A 14,463-nucleotide genomic window follows, 5' to 3' on the forward strand; every position below is an offset into this window, starting at 1 on the left:
CCAGGTGTTTTGGCCTACAACTCCCAGAAATCCCAGCCAGTTTACCAGCTGTTAGGATTTCTGGGAGTTGAAGGCCAAAACATCTGAGCACCATTGATCTACCTCTTAAAGAGACAAGATACTATATGAAAAGAGAGCGAAAAATAAGACTTGAATGAATCAATGGGAATTTGTGAAACTTCCCTGGATGGCTTTGGTGAAATAGAAAGCACGCTCACTCAACAAAAATTATATTTTAAGTTCTATATAATTTATATTTATTCATTAAAATATTTGATTCAAAAAATCTTTCATGGCAGAATACAACCAATTAAGTCATATTTTTTAAATGTATTGTTGAAGGCTTTCATGGCTGAAATCACTGGGTTGTTGTAGGTTTTTTTGGGCTATATGACCATGTTCTAGAGCAGTGGTTCTCAACCTGTGGGTCCCCAGGTGTTTTGGCCTACAATTCCCAGAAATCCCAGCCAGTTTTCCAGCTGTTAGGATTTCTGGGAGTTGAAGGCCAAAACATCTGAGGACACACAGGTTGAGAACCACTGATCTACCTAAATGTACATCTGTCTGTCTAATGAAGTTGCTTAATCTTGCTTGTGTGTACTTAAACTCCATAAATGAGATTTTCTTAATACATAATAATGGATTTAATACTCCATAATAATGGATGATGGAAAAGGCTGTTGTAGGCCACATCCTACTGATAAAGAAAATATTACTGAATAACAGTGACTCTTAAGTTACTGTTTTAGCCATCTTTAGTCTTTCTAAATATATTTTCCAAATTGTTTTTGTTTTCAAACTGATTCTGATCAACTTTAACTTTTTTGAAATGCAGAATGACAGGATTATATACTGAAACAGATGAAGTTCCCCTTTCCTTCTCTTTATAGTACTGTGAGATTGAAGGCTTTTGCCGCTTCTCAGCTAACTCTGGGTCACTGTGATCAATGATAACGTTTTAAAGAAAGAGCCAGAGGGTGCTGCTTGGTGTTTGAATTACTTTATTGAACCTTATCTGATGGAGTTATAATTACAACTGGTTTAAAATTTTATTGTGGTGTTCTAGTATGATTTTTGTGTTTTATGATGCTTTTTTATGATGCTTTTTTATGATGGAGGGAAGGATACTAGAGACAAAGTTGAAGTACTTTGGCCACATCATGGGGAGACAGCAAAGCCTAGAGAAGACAATTATGCTGGGGAAAATGGAAGGAAAAAGGAAGAGGGGCCGACCAAGGGCAAGATGGATGGATGGCATCCTTGAAGTGACTGGACTGACCTTGAAGGAGCTGGGGGTGGTGACGGCCGACAGGGAGCTCTGGCGTGGGCTGGTCCATGAGGCCACGGAGAGTCGGAGATGACTGAACGAATGAACAACAACAACATGATGCTTTTATTTAAATCTGCTTGTATGATTTTCTTCTTGGCAATTGAATGTTTTGCCTTATATGCTGGAAACCGTTTTGAATCCTTTCGGGGAGATAAGGTGGTATACAAATAAATTATTATTATTATTATTATTATTATTATTTTAAATGGATTTATGGGATTTTACTGTGGGTGTTTTTTAACAACTCTAGGTTTAATTCTGTTCTGATATATGTTGTAGATTTTTAAATTACATTGTTTTTATTGTTGTGAGCCATTTTTGGTCTCAATTAAGGGAAGAAAGCAGGGTATAACTATGTAACAACTTCTTGTGGCCAGAGCTTCCAATATATGATAGTGGTCAAACAAGGTATGTTAGATTATCATCATCAACACTTCACTTAAACATTTTGTCATCTACGAGTTCCAGAATATTTACTTGTTTTAAACTACTTCTTATATATGGGCCCTTTCAGACAGCTTCTATATCCCAGGATCTGATCCCAGGTTTTCTGTCTATCCCAGATTATCTGGCAGTGTGGACTCATATAATCCAGTTTAAAGCAGTAAAACTGGGATCAGATCCTGGGATATAGGGCCATCTGGAAGGGCCCTACATCTAAAGACACACATATACATATAAATTAAGGAGTCCCCAGTGGTGCAGCAGGTTAAACTGCTGAGTTCCTGAACTTGCTGACTGAAAACTTGGTGGTTCGAATCTGGGGAGCAGAGTGAGCTCCCACTGTTAGCCCCAGCTTCTGCCAACTTAGCAGTTTGAAAACATGCAAATGTAAGTAGATCAATAAGTAGAACACCACTCTGGCAGGAAGGTGACAGTGTTCCATGCAGACATGCTGGCCACATGACTTTGGAGGCGTCTATGGACAACGCCGGCTCTCCAGCCTAGAAATGGAGTTGAGCACCAACCCCCAGAGTCGGATACGATAGGACTTAATGTCAGGGGAAAACCCTTACCTTTTTATACATATACATTGCTGCCAAAGAGAAACACAGGTATGTTATGCCTGGGCACTTTACTTTATTCTGTATCTTAGGCACCTTATATTAAGTCATGTTCATTTGGGCTTTCATCTTAATACTCAGTTATCTATAACCAAATGTAATCTCATCTACTGCTTTCAAAAATCAAGCAAATCAAGGAAATCTTGAGCAAGTATCACAATATTCCTAGTATGTAGGTATGTATATCTATCTTATCCATACCATATCAGTCACTATTTTAGGATGGCATGTCAAGGCTTTCAGGAATGTCATATCTTGAAGACAAAGAACTTCATCACATGTAGAAATTTTCCCAATTCTACACACAAATTTCACAATCTTGATTATTCAATGCAATGACAGTATCCTAATTTTTTGAGGTAGAGGTAGAACTTGAGTATTTGTTTTCTGGCAAGCCCTCCATTTTCTCAAAATTAATATTCAGATTTTCAAAAACGATCCTTGAAGTGATTGGATTGACCTTGAAGGAGCTGGGGGTGGTGACGGCCAACAAGGAGCTCAGGTGTGGGCTGGTCCATGAGGTCACGAAGAGTCGGAAATGACTGAACGAATGAACAACAACATCTACTGTACTACTTTGTAACTTCTATATAATTTCCTTTGGATTTTTGTATTATGAGTATTTCATCACCATAGTATCACTACAGATAACAAATACCGTTTGGGCACAGTTCAGCTGAGAAACAGAGAAATGACCATTTCAGTAGTGAAACGGCTGAGAATGTGGGTTCTCTTTTCATTCCGGTTTTACATCAACAGTAGCAGCAGGTTTGATTTTCACATTTTTCCTTCTTCTGCTGCAAACCAAATATTTTCTTTTGCTGAGAAATCTGCACCCCGTTATAAAAAGTTGGAATGTACGAGGGGTATTTTTTAAGAAAGGTCCGTTTGAACATAAGTACACAACAAAAGTTTATTTCAAAAAAGTAAATTTATTTTCAGAAAGTACATACTTCACTCTATTTTTCGACATAGTTGCCAAGTTTGTTCAAACACTTATCATACCTCTGAACCAATTTTAAGCGCCTGTTCTCGCGAATCCTCGCTTCAACTGAAGCCACTAAATTGTCTGTAATCAAAGAAGGGCGACCGGAGCGGTCCTCATCATGGACGTTGTCATGGCCATCTTTGAATTGTCGTACCCACTTACGCACTTTGCTTTCACTCATAACAGTATCACCATACACTTCACAAATCTGTCGGTGAATTTCTGCAGCAGGCAGGTTCCTTGCTGACAAAAACCGTATCACTGAGCGAACCTCACATGCGGCGCGTGAGTTGATAGTCTTAAACATTTTTAAAGCACAGAACAGAACTGTACAGGTTAGCTACAGAGCGGAAACTGAGCACAGTTGTTCCCGAGGCATGCCGGTACACGACACACACGCTCGTTGTGGTATGCGCGCAAACTACTAGTGTCTACAACAAAACGGACCTTACTTTAAAAATACCCCTTGTATTTCACCGTGTATAATGCTCATGTGCTATATGTTGTGTACTGTAATTCCCATTATCCTCCTCAATCCTTTGTGTATGTGTGTGTGTGTGTGTCATTCTTATTACTACTCCAGACAACCACTTCGCATTTACTTTATGTAAATTTAAGTAACTCCCATAATCCCTCCACAAACACAAGTAATTAACTTTGACAGTACTTTGAATTGGTATATAAGATACATATCCATATTCAGTAGGGAAACAAAGGCCAACGGTTTGAAAACGCCAGTTGTAAGTGTTGCTCCTCCTCATTGCTCTAATGGGCAGGAGTGAGGCTTGGAGAGAGACGTCACTAAGGAAAGCCACCCTCCCACAGTCTCTCAGTCCATGTCTCTTCTCCACTTCTCTGTGGGCTGCTACAAGTTTGTTCCTATCTTTATGTCTTCAATAGTTATTGTGATGGCGCGAGTGGCGCCACCTATGTATAGAACTGTTAGTTGTAAGATTTAAACTATTGTATCATGCTTAATCCTGCCCCTTTTTACACTGCTTATGTATAGTTGTATGGATTGGTTGCTTGTAGCTGTCAATCAGTACTGTTTGGCTCCACCTCTTCCTGTAAGAGGGGAGAACTTTCTTTTTCTCTTCATTCTGCCTTCAGAGTTCGTACCAGATGGATGTGAGTAAGAGACCTGACTCTAAAGGACCCTGATTTAAGTTACCTCTTAGCACCAGTTCTGAGGTTTTTTACCCCTGGGACTCATGCTTTATGTCCAGATCGTCCTGGACAATTATTGAGGAGACCCAGGCACCTTCAAGCAGGTTCTTTTGGCACCAAAGGAAGCTCCTGAATCTTCAAAACATAGGCCATCTGAACTGGGGTTGTGGTTTGCTGCGGCATTCACAGCCATTGAGGAAAGCGGAAACTTGGTGAGGCTTCTCAGCTTCAAACACCTTGGACCCAGGACTGATTGAGTCTGTAATGTATGTTTTCCTTCACCCCTCTAAAGTTTTTCAGGTCATTGCTTTGAAGAAGTGACTTTGTGTTCAATAAAACGTATCTTGAGCTATTTACAGCGTTTTGGGTTTTTGGGAGTTCCAGTTTCCTATAGGAGGGCAAGAAGCAATCCCCTGGGGGAAAGATGCCACATCCATCCCTTCTTTATTGAGAATAATAGTCCCCAGGCACGACGGCACAGTTATTGTCATTCACCATGTTCTTCTACATTTTGTCATTTGGCCGCTACCTTTAAAAAACAAAAAGAAAGCATCTTTAGCTCATTTCTGCCCACCTTTTCTTCACTTCTAAAGTGAGAGTAGGCAGCGAGTACAGCTCTTCTGAGAGCCCAAGTGCAGCATTCAGGAAGACAACCTTGACATCTCTGCCAGATGTATCCCCATTTTCAGGAAAGGTGTGAAAGTAGCATCTGATTGCATTGTGGCCATTCTCTGTCATCACAAGAAGGTTAAAGAGAAAAGATTTTTCAAGTACAATAAAAAAAATGACAATACCCAGGGCACATTCATTGGAAGGAGACAGAGAGAAGGGTTCCTGATCAGTCACACATGCTAAGATGCAGGAGGGAGAATTATTTCTTGAGGAAGATTGTGGCACCTGTTTGTAGCTGCCTTCTTTGCAAACCTTTTTTTGGTTGGAAGAGTCTGGCACTTTTTTTGCACAAGGCAATTAAAATATTACAATGTCCATTATTTCTGATCAAACAAAGCCTGAGGACCTTCCTCAACATATTTTTTTCCAGTGATGGAGGCAGAAACATTGTGTCCCCCCAGAACTGGCTGTTTCCCTTGGTTTTTGTAGAGGCAAATGTTGGAGCCATAGGAGGGATTTTGAAGTATTTGTTAGAACTTCCCCCTCCCCTGCACCTGTTCTGTTCATTTTTGTATGCTTATTGCTTCAGTTCTAGATGAGTTACTTTCCTGTCATCAGCTGTAACACTTACTGACTAACATAGAAGTCAGGTTCCTGCCACTGGAATGATGACGGTCATCAAACCATGGGAGGATATTTCTGCCTCCCTTGCTGAAAAGTCTAAATATTCCTATTTAAGAGCTGTTCAGCAGTGGAACTCTCTGCCCCGGAGTGTGGTGGAGGCTCCTTCTTTGGAAGCTTTTAAACAGAGGCTGGATGGCCATCTGTCAGGGGTGATTTGAATGCAATATTCCTGCTTCTTGGCAGAATGGGGTTGGACTGGATGGCCCATGAGGTCTCTTCCAACTCTTTGATTCTATGATTCTATCTATTTGTTACAGTATAATTCAGCCAAAAGCAGTTTGAATGGTTTTCATGATTATGTTGTCGAAAACAATACCCCACCTCTAAAGGATTTATAGTTTTCCAAGGGTGCAAGGATAGAAAAATAAGAATTGTATTTTTTTTTTTAAGTCTGTAGATATTTGTTGATGCACATCAGCAGAGGTTCAGAGCAGACCGGCAGCAGTGGCTTCCCCACAAAGACTTTTTTGTTTCAAACCATAATAAAATGTATCCTTTTGTTTCAATTTTCTGCCTGCCTTCTATTCTTTAATACTAGTTCTATCCCTATGTGTGTATATATTATTTAATATGTGGAATTTATGTCAAAACATAACCGGACGAGTCTTCTGCCACCCTTCCGACACATTTCGTGGAAGCGATGGTTGGGGTAATCCCCCAGCTTTTCCTGGTCAGAGCAATAATCAAGATCCATTGCGTGTATGTGTAAAACAGTAAACCGTTTCTGTGTCCAATCTGATAAAGCCAGCCAATGTTTATCTAGCCAAGTACTTCACTTGGGCTGAGAGATTACTGACTGCTGAAACAGAAGCCTAGAATATGCACACCTGTGAACTTCTTTATTTCAAATTCAAGCCTTGATTGCAGAGATCATCACCCTTTGTTCCTAGAGTCTCACACCTTTGTTTTCCCAAATCATTTCCCCATCACCTGGAACTGGATAATTAAGCCAACTGCAAACTCATTCACATTTCCAAATATGGACATGGATTTTCCAGAGCTTGCCCCTCCTATGGGGACATCCCCAAAGCTGATTGACACTCCTAGGATCAATCCCCCATTATCACCTCCCCACCAGAGGGAATCACCACCTAGAGACAGCAACATCAGCAGAGCCCCAGCCAATCAGGACACGAATCCAAACCAGCCTCCTTTTTGGCCAATCAGGAGAGGGAGCGAGAGGTTTGAATAGCTGTCAAATATATAATACCTCATGTCTCTATATTCATGTTATGCTTTTAATTGCATCCTTTCTGGCCAGATTGAATAAACCTCTGTGGCTTGTTTTCAAACGGATGAGTGATTACTCTGTCCTGGTCTATTTGCTTTAGCCTGAATGCTCACCAGGCAAGGATCCTCTTATCCATGGTCCTAGCTCTAAATTTGACTACAGTTACTGACTGTACTTTTAATCAATCAATCAATTAATCACTATGTGAACTTGGCCTCCAAATGGCAAGAAACATAAGGCAAAATTGTTGGTTGCATTTTTTTCTTGGCCTTCCTACAAGCATCTGAGGCAACAGATTATGATCAGCTTCCCTTGTGAAGGTTCTCTCCCCTCTTCTCACTTATTTATTTATTTATTTATTTATTTATCAAGTTTGTATACCACCACTACCCGAAGGCTCGGAGCGGTTTACAATATACACATGTGATACATTAGATATAAAATCAAGAAAACTTCGATCAGCAAAATTCATAAGTTTTACAAGCTCTACGAAAAGCAAGTAAATCACGGAGAGCACATGTTTCATTTGGTAGTTTAAGTATGAATTCAATATTTCCCTGAACCAAAATATATGTTTGTGGTTATATACAGTATTTTCTTGTACAAAAATGAAGATTTGAGGTAATATTTTAAAAAAATCTCTTTATTTCCAAACTTACTACATTATAGGAAATACTATGGAGCCCCCGGTGGCACAGTGGGTTAAACCCTTGTGCTGGCAGGACTGAAGACTGACAGGTCAGAGGTTTGAATCAGGGGAGAGTGTGAATGAGCTCCCTCTGTCAGCTCCAGCTCCCCATACGGGGACATGAGAGAAGCCTCCCACAAGGATGATAAAACATCAAAACATCCGGGCGTCCCCTGGGCAACGTCCTTGCAGACGGGCAATTCTCTCACACTAGAAGTGACTTGCAGTTTCTCAAGTTGCTCCTGACACACACAAAAAAAGGAAATACTCAAGTAGTAAGTATAAATGAAGGAAGGAAGGGAAGTTTGTGGGTTCACAATGCTTAGTAAAAAAAAACAGGGACAACGTTTGGGGTATCTTTTTTTGGGGAGGAGTCCTCTGAAGGTTTTCATGCCAGAAAAAGTTTGGGAAGAATAAAATTGCCAGTTTAGGATACAGACACGAAGAAGGTAACTAAGTAACTCCATAGATAACCTCCTCATGAGAATCTTTATAAGCTGCAGCAGCAAATAAAATATACTTTGCAATTGTAGCAAGCTTCTGCTTTTAGACCTGAGCAGGAGATTTACTGACAACCCTTTCATTTTGTCTGGAGCCCAGTTGCTCCAAACTGAAGACTCTCCTCTTTGTCTCCTGCCTGAAAATAATCCGTGAAAATTGAAAATTTAGGGACCTAACAATTTCAGATTAAAATGTTTTAAGTTATATGCTGGGTTTGAAAGTTTAAGGGCAGAATTAAAATAGACTAGCAATAAAGCATATGATGATTATAATTGCACGTGGCATTGGAGGCCCTAGCGCAGGGGTCCCCAAACTCAGGCCCTATATTCTGGGATATAGGGCTGTGTGGAAGGGTCCCAGAATATCAAGGAAGAAAACCCCACAGTATCTGCTTTGGACTGGTTTATCTGCATCCACACTGCCATATATTCCAGTTCAAAGCAGATATTGTGGGATTTTTTGGCCTTGATATTCTGGGATATAGGGCTGTGTGGAAGGGTCCCAGAATATCAAGGAAGAAAACCCCACAGTATCTGCTTTGGACTGGTTTATCTGCATCCACACTGCCATATATTCCAGTTCAAAGCAGATATTGTGGGATTTTTTGGCCTTGATATTCTGGGATAGGGGGCTGTGTGGAAGGGTCCCAGAATATCAAGGAAGAAAACCCCACAGTATCTGCTTTGGACTGGTTTATCTGCATCCACACTGCCATATATTCCAGTTCAAAGCAGATATTGTGGGATTTTTTGGCCTTGATATTCTGGGATAGGGGGCTGTGTGGAAGGGTCCCAGAATATCAAGGAAGAAAACCCCACAGTATCTGCTTTGGACTGGTTTATCTGCATCCACACTGCCATATATTCCAGTTCAAAGCAGATATTGTGGGATTTTTTGCCTTGATATTCTGGGATATAGGGCTGTGTGGAAGGGTCCCAGAATATCAAGGAAGAAAACCCCACAGTATCTGCTTTGGACTGGTTTATCTGCATCCACACTGCCATATATTCCAGTTCAAAGCAGATATTGTGGGATTTTTTGGCCTTGATATTCTGGGATAGGGGGCTGTGTGGAAGGGTCCCAGAATATCAAGGAAGAAAACCCCACAGTATCTGCTTTGGACTGGTTTATCTGCATCCACACTGCCATATATTCCAGTTCAAAGCAGATATTGTGGGATTTTTTGCCTTGATATTCTGGGATAGGGGGCTGTGTGGAAGGGTCCCAGAATATCAAGGAAGAAAACCCCACAGTATCTGCTTTGGACTGGTTTATCTGCATCCACACTGCCATATATTCCAGTTCAAAGCAGATATTGTGGGATTTTTTGCCTTGATATTCTGGGATATAGGGCTGTGTGGAAGGGTCCCAGAATATCAAGGAAGAAAACCCCACAGTATCTGCTTTGGACTGGTTTATCTGCATCCACACTGCCATATATTCCAGTTCAAAGCAGATATTGTGGGATTTTTTGGCCTTGATATTCTGGGATAGGGGGCTGTGTGGAAGGGTCCCAGAATATCAAGGAAGAAAACCCCACAGTATCTGCTTTGGACTGGTTTATCTGCATCCACACTGCCATATATTCCAGTTCAAAGCAGATATTGTGGGATTTTTTGCCTTGATATTCTGGGATATAGGGCTGTGTGGAAGGGTCCCAGAATATCAAGGAAGAAAACCCCACAGTATCTGCTTTGGACTGGTTTATCTGCATCCACACTGCCATATATTCCAGTTCAAAGCAGATATTGTGGGATTTTTTGCCTTGATATTCTGGGATATAGGGCTGTGTGGAAGGGTCCCAGAATATCAAGGAAGAAAAACCCACAATATCTGCTTTGGACTGGTTTATCTGCATCCACACTGCCATATATTCCAGTTCAAAGCAGATATTGTGGGATTTTTTGGCCTTGATATTCTGGGATAGGGGGCTGTGTGGAAGGGTCCCAGAATATCAAGGAAGAAAACCCCACAGTATCTGCTTTGGACTGGTTTATCTGCATCCACACTGCCATATATTCCAGTTCAAAGCAGATATTGTGGGATTTTTTGCCTTGATATTCTGGGATATAGGGCTGTGTGGAAGGGTCCCAGAATATCAAGGAAGAAAACCCCACAGTATCTGCTTTGGACTGGTTTATCTGCATCCACACTGCCATATATTCCAGTTCAAAGCAGATATTGTGGGATTTTTTGGCCTTGATATTCTGGGATAGGGGGCTGTGTGGAAGGGTCCCAGAATATCAAGGAAGAAAACCCCACAGTATCTGCTTTGGACTGGTTTATCTGCATCCACACTGCCATATATTCCAGTTCAAAGCAGATATTGTGGGATTTTTTGCCTTGATATTCTGGGATATAGGGCTGTGTGGAAGGGTCCCAGAATATCAAGGAAGAAAACCCCACAGTATCTGCTTTGGACTGGTTTATCTGCATCCACACTGCCATATATTCCAGTTCAAAGCAGATATTGTGGGATTTTTTGCCTTGATATTCTGGGATATAGGGCTGTGTGGAAGGGTCCCAGAATATCAAGGAAGAAAACCCCACAGTATCTGCTTTGGACTGGTTTATCTGCATCCACACTGCCATATATTCCAGTTCAAAGCAGATATTGTGGGATTTTTTGGCCTTGATATTCTGGGATAGGGGGCTGTGTGGAAGGGTCCCAGAATATCAAGGAAGAAAACCCCACAGTATCTGCTTTGGACTGGTTTATCTGCATCCACACTGCCATATATTCCAGTTCAAAGCAGATATTGTGGGATTTTTTGGCCTTGATATTCTGGGATATAGGGCTGTGTGGAAGGGTCCCAGAATATCAAGGAAGAAAACCCCACAGTATCTGCTTTGGACTGGTTTATCTGCATCCACACTGCCATATATTCCAGTTCAAAGCAGATATTGTGGGATTTTTTGCCTTGATATTCTGGGATATAGGGCTGTGTGGAAGGGTCCCAGAATATCAAGGAAGAAAAACCCACAATATCTGCTTTGGACTGGTTTATCTGCATCCACACTGCCATATATTCCAGTTCAAAGCAGATATTGTGGGATTTTTTGCCTTGATATTCTGGGATATAGGGCTGTGTGGAAGGGTCCCAGAATATCAAGGAAGAAAACCCCACAGTATCTGCTTTGAACTGGGTTATCTGCATCCACACTGCCATATATTCCAGTTCAAAGCAGATATTGTGGGATTTTTTGCCTTGATATTCTGGGATATAGGGCTGTGTGGAAGGGTCCCAGAATATCAAGGAAGAAAACCCCACAGTATCTGCTTTGGACTGGTTTATCTGCATCCACACTGCCATATATTCCAGTTCAAAGCAGATATTGTGGGATTTTTTGGCCTTGATATTCTGGGATAGGGGGCTGTGTGGAAGGGTCCCAGAATATCAAGGAAGAAAACCCCACAGTATCTGCTTTGGACTGGTTTATCTGCATCCACACTGCCATATATTCCAGTTCAAAGCAGATATTGTGGGATTTTTTGCCTTGATATTCTGGGATATAGGGCTGTGTGGAAGGGTCCCAGAATATCAAGGAAGAAAACCCCACAGTATCTGCTTTGGACTGGTTTATCTGCATCCACACTGCCATATATTCCAGTTCAAAGCAGATATTGTGGGATTTTTTGCCTTGATATTCTGGGATATAGGGCTGTGTGGAAGGGTCCCAGAATATCAAGGAAGAAAACCCCACAGTATCTGCTTTGGACTGGTTTATCTGCATCCACACTGCCATATATTCCAGTTCAAAGCAGATATTGTGGGATTTTTTGGCCTTGATATTCTGGGATAGGGGGCTGTGTGGAAGGGTCCCAGAATATCAAGGAAGAAAACCCCACAGTATCTGCTTTGGACTGGTTTATCTGCATCCACACTGCCATATATTCCAGTTCAAAGCAGATATTGTGGGATTTTTTGCCTTGATATTCTGGGATATAGGGCTGTGTGGAAGGGTCCCAGAATATCAAGGAAGAAAAACCCACAATATCTGCTTTGGACTGGTTTATCTGCATCCACACTGCCATATATTCCAGTTCAAAGCAGATATTGTGGGATTTTTTGCCTTGATATTCTGGGATAGGGGGCTGTGTGGAAGGGTCCCAGAATATCAAGGAAGAAAACCCCACAGTATCTGCTTTGGACTGGTTTATCTGCATCCACACTGCCATATATTCCAGTTCAAAGCAGATATTGTGGGATTTTTTGGCCTTGATATTCTGGGATAGGGGGCTGTGTGGAAGGGTCCCAGAATATCAAGGAAGAAAACCCCACAGTATCTGCTTTGGACTGGTTTATCTGCATCCACACTGCCATATATTCCAGTTCAAAGCAGATATTGTGGGATTTTTTGCCTTGATATTCTGGGATATAGGGCTGTGTGGAAGGGTCCCCAGAATATCAAGGAAGAAAAACCCACAATATCTGCTTTGGACTGGTTTATCTGCATCCACACTGCCATATATTCCGGTTCAAAGCAGATATTGTGGGATTTTTTGCCTTGATATTCTGGGATATAGGGCTGTGTGGAAGGGTCCCCAGAATATCAAGGAAGAAAACCCCACAGTATCTGCTTTGAACTGGTTTATCTGCATCCACACTGCCATATATTCCAGTTCAAAGCAGATATTGTGGGATTTTTTGCCTTGATATTCTGGGATATAGGGCTGTGTGGAAGGGTCCCCAGAATATCAAGGAAGAAAACCCCACAGTATCTGCTTTGGACTGGTTTATCTGCATCCACACTGCCATATATTCCAGTTCAAAGCAGATATTGTGGGATTTTTTGCCTTGATATTCTGGGATATAGGGCTGTGTGGAAGGGTCCCAGAATATCAAGGAAGAAAACCCCACAGTATCTGCTTTGGACTGGTTTATCTGCATCCACACTGCCATATATTCCAGTTCAAAGCAGATATTGTGGGATTTTTTGGCCTTGATATTCTGGGATAGGGGGCTGTGTGGAAGGGTCCCAGAATATCAAGGAAGAAAACCCCACAGTATCTGCTTTGGACTGGTTTATCTGCATCCACACTGCCATATATTCCAGTTCAAAGCAGATATTGTGGGATTTTTTGCCTTGATATTCTGGGATATAGGGCTGTGTGGAAGGGTCCCAGAATATCAAGGAAGAAAAACCCACAATATCTGCTTTGGACTGGTTTATCTGCATCCACACTGCCATATATTCCAGTTCAAAGCAGATATTGTGGGATTTTTTGCCTTGATATTCTGGGATAGGGGGCTGTGTGGAAGGGTCCCAGAATATCAAGGAAGAAAACCCCACAGTATCTGCTTTGGACTGGTTTATCTGCATCCACACTGCCATATATTCCAGTTCAAAGCAGATATTGTGGGATTTTTTGGCCTTGATATTCTGGGATAGGGGGCTGTGTGGAAGGGTCCCAGAATATCAAGGAAGAAAACCCCACAGTATCTGCTTTGGACTGGTTTATCTGCATCCACACTGCCATATATTCCAGTTCAAAGCAGATATTGTGGGATTTTTTGCCTTGATATTCTGGGATATAGGGCTGTGTGGAAGGGTCCCCAGAATATCAAGGAAGAAAAACCCACAATATCTGCTTTGGACTGGTTTATCTGCATCCACACTGCCATATATTCCGGTTCAAAGCAGATATTGTGGGATTTTTTGCCTTGATATTCTGGGATATAGGGCTGTGTGGAAGGGTCCCCAGAATATCAAGGAAGAAAACCCCACAGTATCTGCTTTGAACTGGTTTATCTGCATCCACACTGCCATATATTCCAGTTCAAAGCAGATATTGTGGGATTTTTTGCCTTGATATTCTGGGATATAGGGCTGTGTGGAAGGGTCCCCAGAATATCAAGGAAGAAAACCCCACAGTATCTGCTTTGGACTGGTTTATCTGCATCCACACTGCCATATATTCCAGTTCAAAGCAGATATTGTGGGATTTTTTGCCTTGATATTCTGGGATATAGGGCTGTGTGGAAGGGTCCCCAAAATAACAAGGAAGAAAACCCCACAATATGTGCTTTGAACTGGGTTATCTGCATCCGCACTGCCATATATTCCAGTTCAAAGCATTAAAATGTGGGATTTTATTCAGCTGCGTAGAGAGGCTCTGAGCTGCAAAAAGCTGAACTTTTTGAAGACTGCTGAGATGTATTGGATCCCCCAGTGGCACAGTGGGTTAAACCACTG

The sequence above is a fragment of the Anolis sagrei genome, chromosome 2, assembly GCF_037176765.1.
Source record: "Anolis sagrei isolate rAnoSag1 chromosome 2, rAnoSag1.mat, whole genome shotgun sequence".
NCBI classification, from domain to species: Eukaryota; Metazoa; Chordata; class Lepidosauria; order Squamata; family Dactyloidae; genus Anolis; species Anolis sagrei.